The sequence below is a fragment of the Pinus tabuliformis genome, chromosome 8, assembly GCF_031772625.1.
Source record: "Pinus tabuliformis cultivar Carrire ecotype Pingquan chromosome 8, CPIR1, whole genome shotgun sequence".
Taxonomy (NCBI): Eukaryota; Viridiplantae; Streptophyta; class Pinopsida; order Pinales; family Pinaceae; genus Pinus; species Pinus tabuliformis.
This window is the reverse complement of record NC_142294.1, coordinates 953252595-953259562: the sequence shown is the minus strand read 5'-3', so window position 1 is coordinate 953259562 and position 6968 is coordinate 953252595. Positions and strand designations below refer to the sequence as shown.

The 6968-nt window shown below is 39.5% G+C and overlaps 1 pseudogene; it reads left to right on the top strand.

Annotated features, from left to right (window-relative positions):
- Nucleotides 1-5552: 5552 nt before the first annotated feature.
- LOC149238630 (glucan endo-1,3-beta-glucosidase 3 pseudogene) lies at nucleotides 5553-6741 on the top strand (annotated as a pseudogene).
- The last annotated feature ends 227 nt before the right edge of the window (nucleotides 6742-6968 follow it).

Here is a 6968-nt window from a genome sequence, read left to right as displayed (position 1 = left end):
AGCCTGATAGCTTCCCTATTACTCTTAAGAAGTTTGATGCCTAGGGAAACCAAAGGTCTGTGGTATTTTGGTCTTCAATCTTTCATCACATATCTTTTTCACCATACACCTACTATGAATTCATAGACCTTTTTATCCATCCAACCATGTCCTTGCTGTTGAGCTCTCCTCCTCCAAGATTGACAGATGAGATGCGAAGAATCCTCCAGCTCTCAAAGGCCTACAACATTGGATATTGGTACTTTTACCAACACCATACAGTGATTAGGATATATGGTTGTGAGTTAGCCCCATATAGGCTACCAAGATATGTCCCTATGAGACTTTTTGCTTTAGAATATTTCAGACAATTTGGAAATGCAGACATGATCCATTTCCACAGCAAGAATAAAAAGGCTCAACTCAAAGTCAAAAACCAGCTAGGCCCATTTATTTATAACAAAAGAGAAGAGGCATGGCAAGAAGCAGACAAGATCCTAAAGTGCCTCGGGTTACAAACCAGTTTCCTCTGGTCACCTTATGACCCCAATCACTTCATTAGTCTTAGAAGGGTCAAATATAAATTGGCTAGCTATGATCATATCAGGTTACCACATATTGAAAAGTATGCAAATCAATTAGAATGGAAAGAGGGCACCCTAGAAGAGGCAAGTTCTAAAGAGGAAATAGCACAAAAAGTAGCAAAGAAACTTGAAAAGGAAGCTGACTTGGAATATTGTGGACAGGTTTCTTCTTCTTATCATATTCAACTTGGAGCAGCTGCCTCATCTTCTACAGCTCCCCAGCAAGCAGCTCAAACTACTCCTCAAGCAGCTAGCACAGATAAGGGGAAAGAAATGGAGCAGGACCAGATACTCCCAACGGCAGAACAACAGAAAGAACAGATAGAACAGCAAGAGGAAATGGCCGAGGTCCCCATATCCACAGAGCAACAGGTTCAAGAAAGTGTGCCTCCAAGGCAGGAAACAACAGTGGATACCTCGGTACTTCAAACCCAATAAATGAAGAGATAACTAGGAAGAGGGACAGACAGCAAGAAACTCCCCTCACTACATCAGCAAGTCAACAAGGGGAGAAAAGGCAAAGATTAAACCCTTTTTCTGAAGAAGAGATGCCTATTGGACCATCCATGGGTATGGGCCCCCCTAGTATGGAAGCATCAGCCAGTTCCTTCCAAAAGGAACAAGAAAGACCACTTGGAGGAAAGGTCAGCTCCTCAAGCCAGCAAAGAAGGGCAGAGTCTGGAATCAAGAAGCAATTTATGGATATAAAAGCTAGGAATGAGCCAGTCAGACTCCAGCTTTACAATCATTTGCTCAAAATGGCTCCCACCAACCAACAGAGGCTCATGTCAGCATATGACATTGCAGAAGGGAAGATGACTATGAGCCATTTCATGCCTACCATGCTGCAGCCACAGTCAGCTGCAGATTACATCAGAACCAACCTAGAAGTGTTTGCAAAGGACATCCACCCAATGGACCAAATAGAGCTACATAAGCAAATGGGTGAGATGGTCTACTCTACTCTTGCAGATAAAACATTTCTAGCGCACAAACTGCAAAATTCTCTCCATAACACTACTGCCCAACTAGAATTGGAGAAAGCTTCTTCTCAAGCCAAAGACAACAGGATTAAGTCTTTGGAAGATATCATCATAGAGCTTGGGCATGACCCAAGTGATCCCAAAGCTGTGCAGGCACTACTGAAGAAAAAAGATGAAGATATATCAGCTTTGAGGAAGATGGTCAAAATTCCAGCAACCCTTCACCCCCAAACAGAAGATGTTGCTCAACAGAGAAAGGATCAAGGTGTAGCTGCCATGCTGTTGACACTACACAAACAATTGGTAGAAACAGAAGGACGATTGATAGCAACAGAGGGTGCATTAGAGGCAGCCCTGAAACAGAAACAAGGAGAGCAGGTACCTCAGCCCTCTCAACCAGTAATAAATCTTGAGGAGCCTCCCCAAACTATGAATCCTCCCCTGGTACAAACAACAGGAGCAAGTGCCTCAACTGCTGGGCCTCAAGCCACGGAAAAAGAAGCAGCAGTAGAGCAAGTCCCAGGCCTCAGTATGAGAGATATGATGAAGGAGCTGCAAGCTCTTGAAACCCAAATGAATGAGCTAAAGGATGCCAAAAAAAAACTGGCCCATCTAGATGAGAAATATGATAAATCTAAGCAGCAAGTGGCAGAAAAGACCAGGGAAGTTAGGATACTAGAAAGAAGGATAAAAGAGCTTGAAAAGGAGCTCACCATGAGCAAGGTCATAACTGAGGTCAAGAATATCCTGTGGGCTAAGATTGGCCAGTCAATCACAGATCAGTGGCAATACATAGAGACAATTCATGAGCAAATGGATCTGCTGAACAGGGCTCATGCTGAAAGCCAAAGGGCCAGAGCCTCTCTGGGAAGTATGCCTGATATTGCTACCAGGATGATCAATGTCCTGAACAATAAAACTGGCCTTCAATTGGCATCAATGGGTATTAGGGATAGGACTGATACAATTCTGTTAATCAAAAGGGTGCACACCCTCAGAAGCTATGTGCAAACATTAGAAATAAAGTGCCAAGATATTCAAGTAGAGATCAATGCTTTTACCACCAAAATCACAGCATTGCATGGCAGAGGGCTTCCCAGCCTAGTGACCAGTGCAGGAAGACTGTTGTCCCATGAACAATATGCTAAAAGGGTCAACAATTATGCAGCTAATCAGTTGACAGCTACAACAAGCAGTCCAGAAGCAGTTGACCCACCATCAGGGCAAGAGATTTATGATAAATTAGAGAATTTATTCTTCATTGAACATGAAATTAAACACCTTTTTGAAGTGCCCCCTAATTATTATAAGTATACAGAGGCAGATGAGACCCTGATCAAGATGCAGAGACATCAAATGCCCACTGATGAATGGTGGACGAATATGATAAAGACTTTGCTTTAAATCAAGTCTGAATTTTAGTCTAAAAAGTTTTTCACAGCAACAGGAAAGCAGTTGAATGAGGTGGACAGTGGCTATGCACAGCTAGAGCATCACAGATGAGCTGTCCGAATACAACAGTGCCCTGATGTAGTAGCATAAAGGCAAAAGCAATCGAAATCACAGCGAGGAGCTCAGATGGCCCATAGAGCCAAAAGTCAAGAATCTCTGACAAACAGCAAACAACTGTCGTATGTGTATTTAAGTGGCTTTTAATTTTGTAAAAAATATATTAGAAAGTTGGTAAGAGCAGTTATTGTGCAATAACTCAGTGCTGAGATATTTTTGGGACATTTTGTATATATGCACCCCCACATAGCTTATTGGGGGTTGTTGTTACTCATTTGTTCAAGAGAACTCGGCTGTATATCCTTTGAAAGATATAATACAAAGGAGCTGTTAGTTTCCAAAGGAATGAGTTTGCCTTGGACCTGATGTGATGAAATTATTGACTGCTGCAGGATTCTCGTGTTATGGCGTGATACAATAAGTGTTCTCTAACTGTATTTGTGTTTCATTTCTTGCATAATCTGTCTATGATGTATGGTAATTAGTCTTGGTAGAAAAGAAAAGGAATAGTTCAGGATTTGTCCACTAAGAACACCCTAAACTCAATCTTTACTACTAAATATGTTTTCTCCAGGGTTATCTGCAACTATGGAATTCTTAAATGCTCCTATTATCTCTAATCACATGATAAGTCTTTATTCAGTAATTCTTACTTGCTGCTGATAATGATTTGTCTGTTATTCTCTGTTATACTGTGAAAGAACTCTTAACTGCCTTTTACTGGTGTAATTTATACTGTTTATTGTCTAAAAATCGAAGTTTGTATCATGAATACCCATCTGGCCCTGCAGTGAACCTCTCTTTATCGCATATAGAAAAAACTTTCATTTCTGGACTCCACATGCCCAATGGATTGAACTCTCTTTGATATTTTCATGCCCTTCCTTGAACAATAGCCTGCAACCAAAATTCAAACAAAACTCCCATCTCATAACTAGCCTAAAATCTTCAAAAAACAAAGTTAAAACTAAAAGAGAGAGCCCTCTCTGATTACAGGTAGGCTAGAACCTGTAATCCAAAGCTTGGTTAGTGGTTACCCCGGCCGTATTCCCTCAGGAGTCAAAGGGAACAACCTGGGTGTTAACAGTGTCTTTTGAATACCAACTGATCATCTAATGAGTTCTGTATATAAATGCGTCTTGTGAATACCAATGATTCGGTATATACAAGTTACCTGTTTCGGAGAAACCCCTTGAAATCCTTCAAATTAGATGAAGTTCGATGTCTTTCAACTTTGATTTTCTCAAATTTACCTGTTGAAACAATAGTAGTTAAGAACACACCCCTCTTTAGTATATATTAGTTCCTGGAATTCCACCCAAAACACCGAACACAACAAGAAAAATTGAATGAAGTCCTTGCCTCCATGCCTATTCAATGCAGAAGCAGGAAGCCTGCGCATACATGAAGTGAAAATTGATTGCATGGAGATTGTGGAAGTCCACCCAAAACACCAAATGCAGCAGGAAAAATTGAATGAAGATATTGAATGAAGTCCTTGCCTCCATGCCTATTCAATTCAATTCAATGCCGAAACAAGCAAACAACCTGGGCATACATGAAGTGAAAATTGATTGCTGGGAGACTGTGGAGGTATAGGGAATGTTGATTGTCTAGGTGCTAGTCCCAAATGGAAATTTCTAATTGGTCCTAGGAAGAAGAAAATTGAGTGATCGGATTGGCTAGGGTCCCACTGCAAGCTCACAAAAAAATTCCTATCGGCGTAAATATTATTATAAAGTTTATTTTTTATATTATATATAGGTACATAGTCTAACTTATAGATGAAATAGACTTTTTCATTAGAATCTGGAAAACAATTTCAAGAAAGAATTTTATTTTTTGTTGTTTAGAATGTATTTTTGAATGCATAAATGGATTGAGTATCCTATAAACCCTTGGACACTTGAGTTTTACATCTTAAAAAACTTAAACTCAAGTTTTTAAAAATCTTTAGCAATTTTTAGTTAAAATTAACGAGAAAAAATGTTGTGAAAAAGGTCATTTCGTCTATAAATTAGAATATATATATATATATATATATATATATATATATATATATATATATATATATATAATATATATATATATATATACAAACTACTATAACACTATCTATAAATAGAATTCATTTAATTATGCCGAATGCATTTTCTCTATGGGATTTCTATGTCCAAACACTGTTCATGCGAGCCAATCTGAGCGACCCATTTTCGTCCTCCTCTGGCGGATAAAAAACGTATGCATGGAAAGGTTTTTGTTGTGGTCGTTGTTTTGTTTATCATTGATGGCGAGAAACTTCCATGGTTTTTCATCTTCACTATCCATCTCATGGACCTCAAGCAGCTTGGGCAATATGTGAGCCTAATCTTTCACTCGGTTTCTTGCGCTTCAGTGGTGTTAGCTTGAGGACAAGAAAAATGAAGGGAAGGTCAAGGGCGAGTAGAAGTTGGTTGTATGGTTGGGTACTCAAGCAAATGAAATTGTTTTCAAAGGCATGGAACTCAAATGTAGCAACAATTCACTTCATGTCAAGGTACAACAAGTGAACCATGTGCGGCTCCATGATGTAGATCAAGGAACTTTGACATTTTAGGGGAAAACAATAATAGATGTTGTAGTAACAGTGCCCAAAAACCAATTGCTAGGGATAAGGTGGTCAAGCTCCACTGCAACTAGTTGGGTGAACATGAATGTGGAAACCTACCTTCCAGACACCAACTTCAAAGGAATCTGTGTGGGTGTTCTTACTACTATTCCCAATGTTGCCTTAGATCTGTTGTCTACCATGAAGTTCTTGCATTCTACTCTCGTGGCAGCCAATCTGGACAGGCAGGTCAAGGTTTCCAGTCCTCATTTTTTTGACATCATCTTAGATTCCTTTCCACCCTCTCAGGCCTTCTTCAATGGGAGCTTTAAGTTGATTCTTGTGCTCATGCTCGATTTTCTATAGAAAAATGATTCTTTTCTCATGCTTAACATATATCCCTATTATGTGTACACGCAAAGAAATGGAGTGGTGGGATTGGACTACACCCTTTTTCAGCCCCTCCCCACTAACAAAGAGGCAGTGGATGCCAATACAATGCTATATTACACTAATGTTTTCAATGCCATGATTGATGTTGGATACTTTGCCATGGCCGACTTGAATTTCACAAACATTCCAATGGTTGTGTTTGAGACAGGATGGACCTCAAAGTGTGTCTAGAGTGAACCTCCTACCATAGATGACAATGTCGACACTTATCATAGTAATCAAGTTAGGCATGTCCTCAACAACACAGGAACTCCTAGGGATCCTGGCATACTAGTCAATACATACATTTATGAATTATTCAACAAGGATATGAGATCAAGTCCTATTTATGAGCAGAATTGGGGACTCTATATGCCGATAAATATCTAGTGTACACATTACATTTAATAGATGTTGGTACAATTCTTTCTAATGACATTTCCATTCAGACTTCTGAATATCAATGGAAGTGGTTGACCCTAAACTTGTCCAAGTTTCTTTGGATTGGGCATGCGGTCCTGGCCAAGTTGATTTCTCCTCTTTTTTGTAAGGTCAACCCTGCTACGATCCTAATAATGTTCAACAACATGCTTCCTATTCCTCTGATAGTTACTACCACAAGATAGGCATGGAAATCATATCTTGTGGCTACCATAACCACTACTGACCTAAGGAAGTTGGATTTTCCAATCCTTGAAAATATAGTGTAGAACCTAGTGTTGTTCAGTAGAGAAACATTCCTGGTTAAGTCTGCTAGTCATATGCTCTGTTTGCACTAAGAGAAGCTAGGTGCTCTCTCAGTGCAAACAAAACTGATTATATATACAAGATTGATGATAAAAGAAGACTGATTAGATACACATACTGGATCCTTTAAGTGCAAAGAGGTTTGTA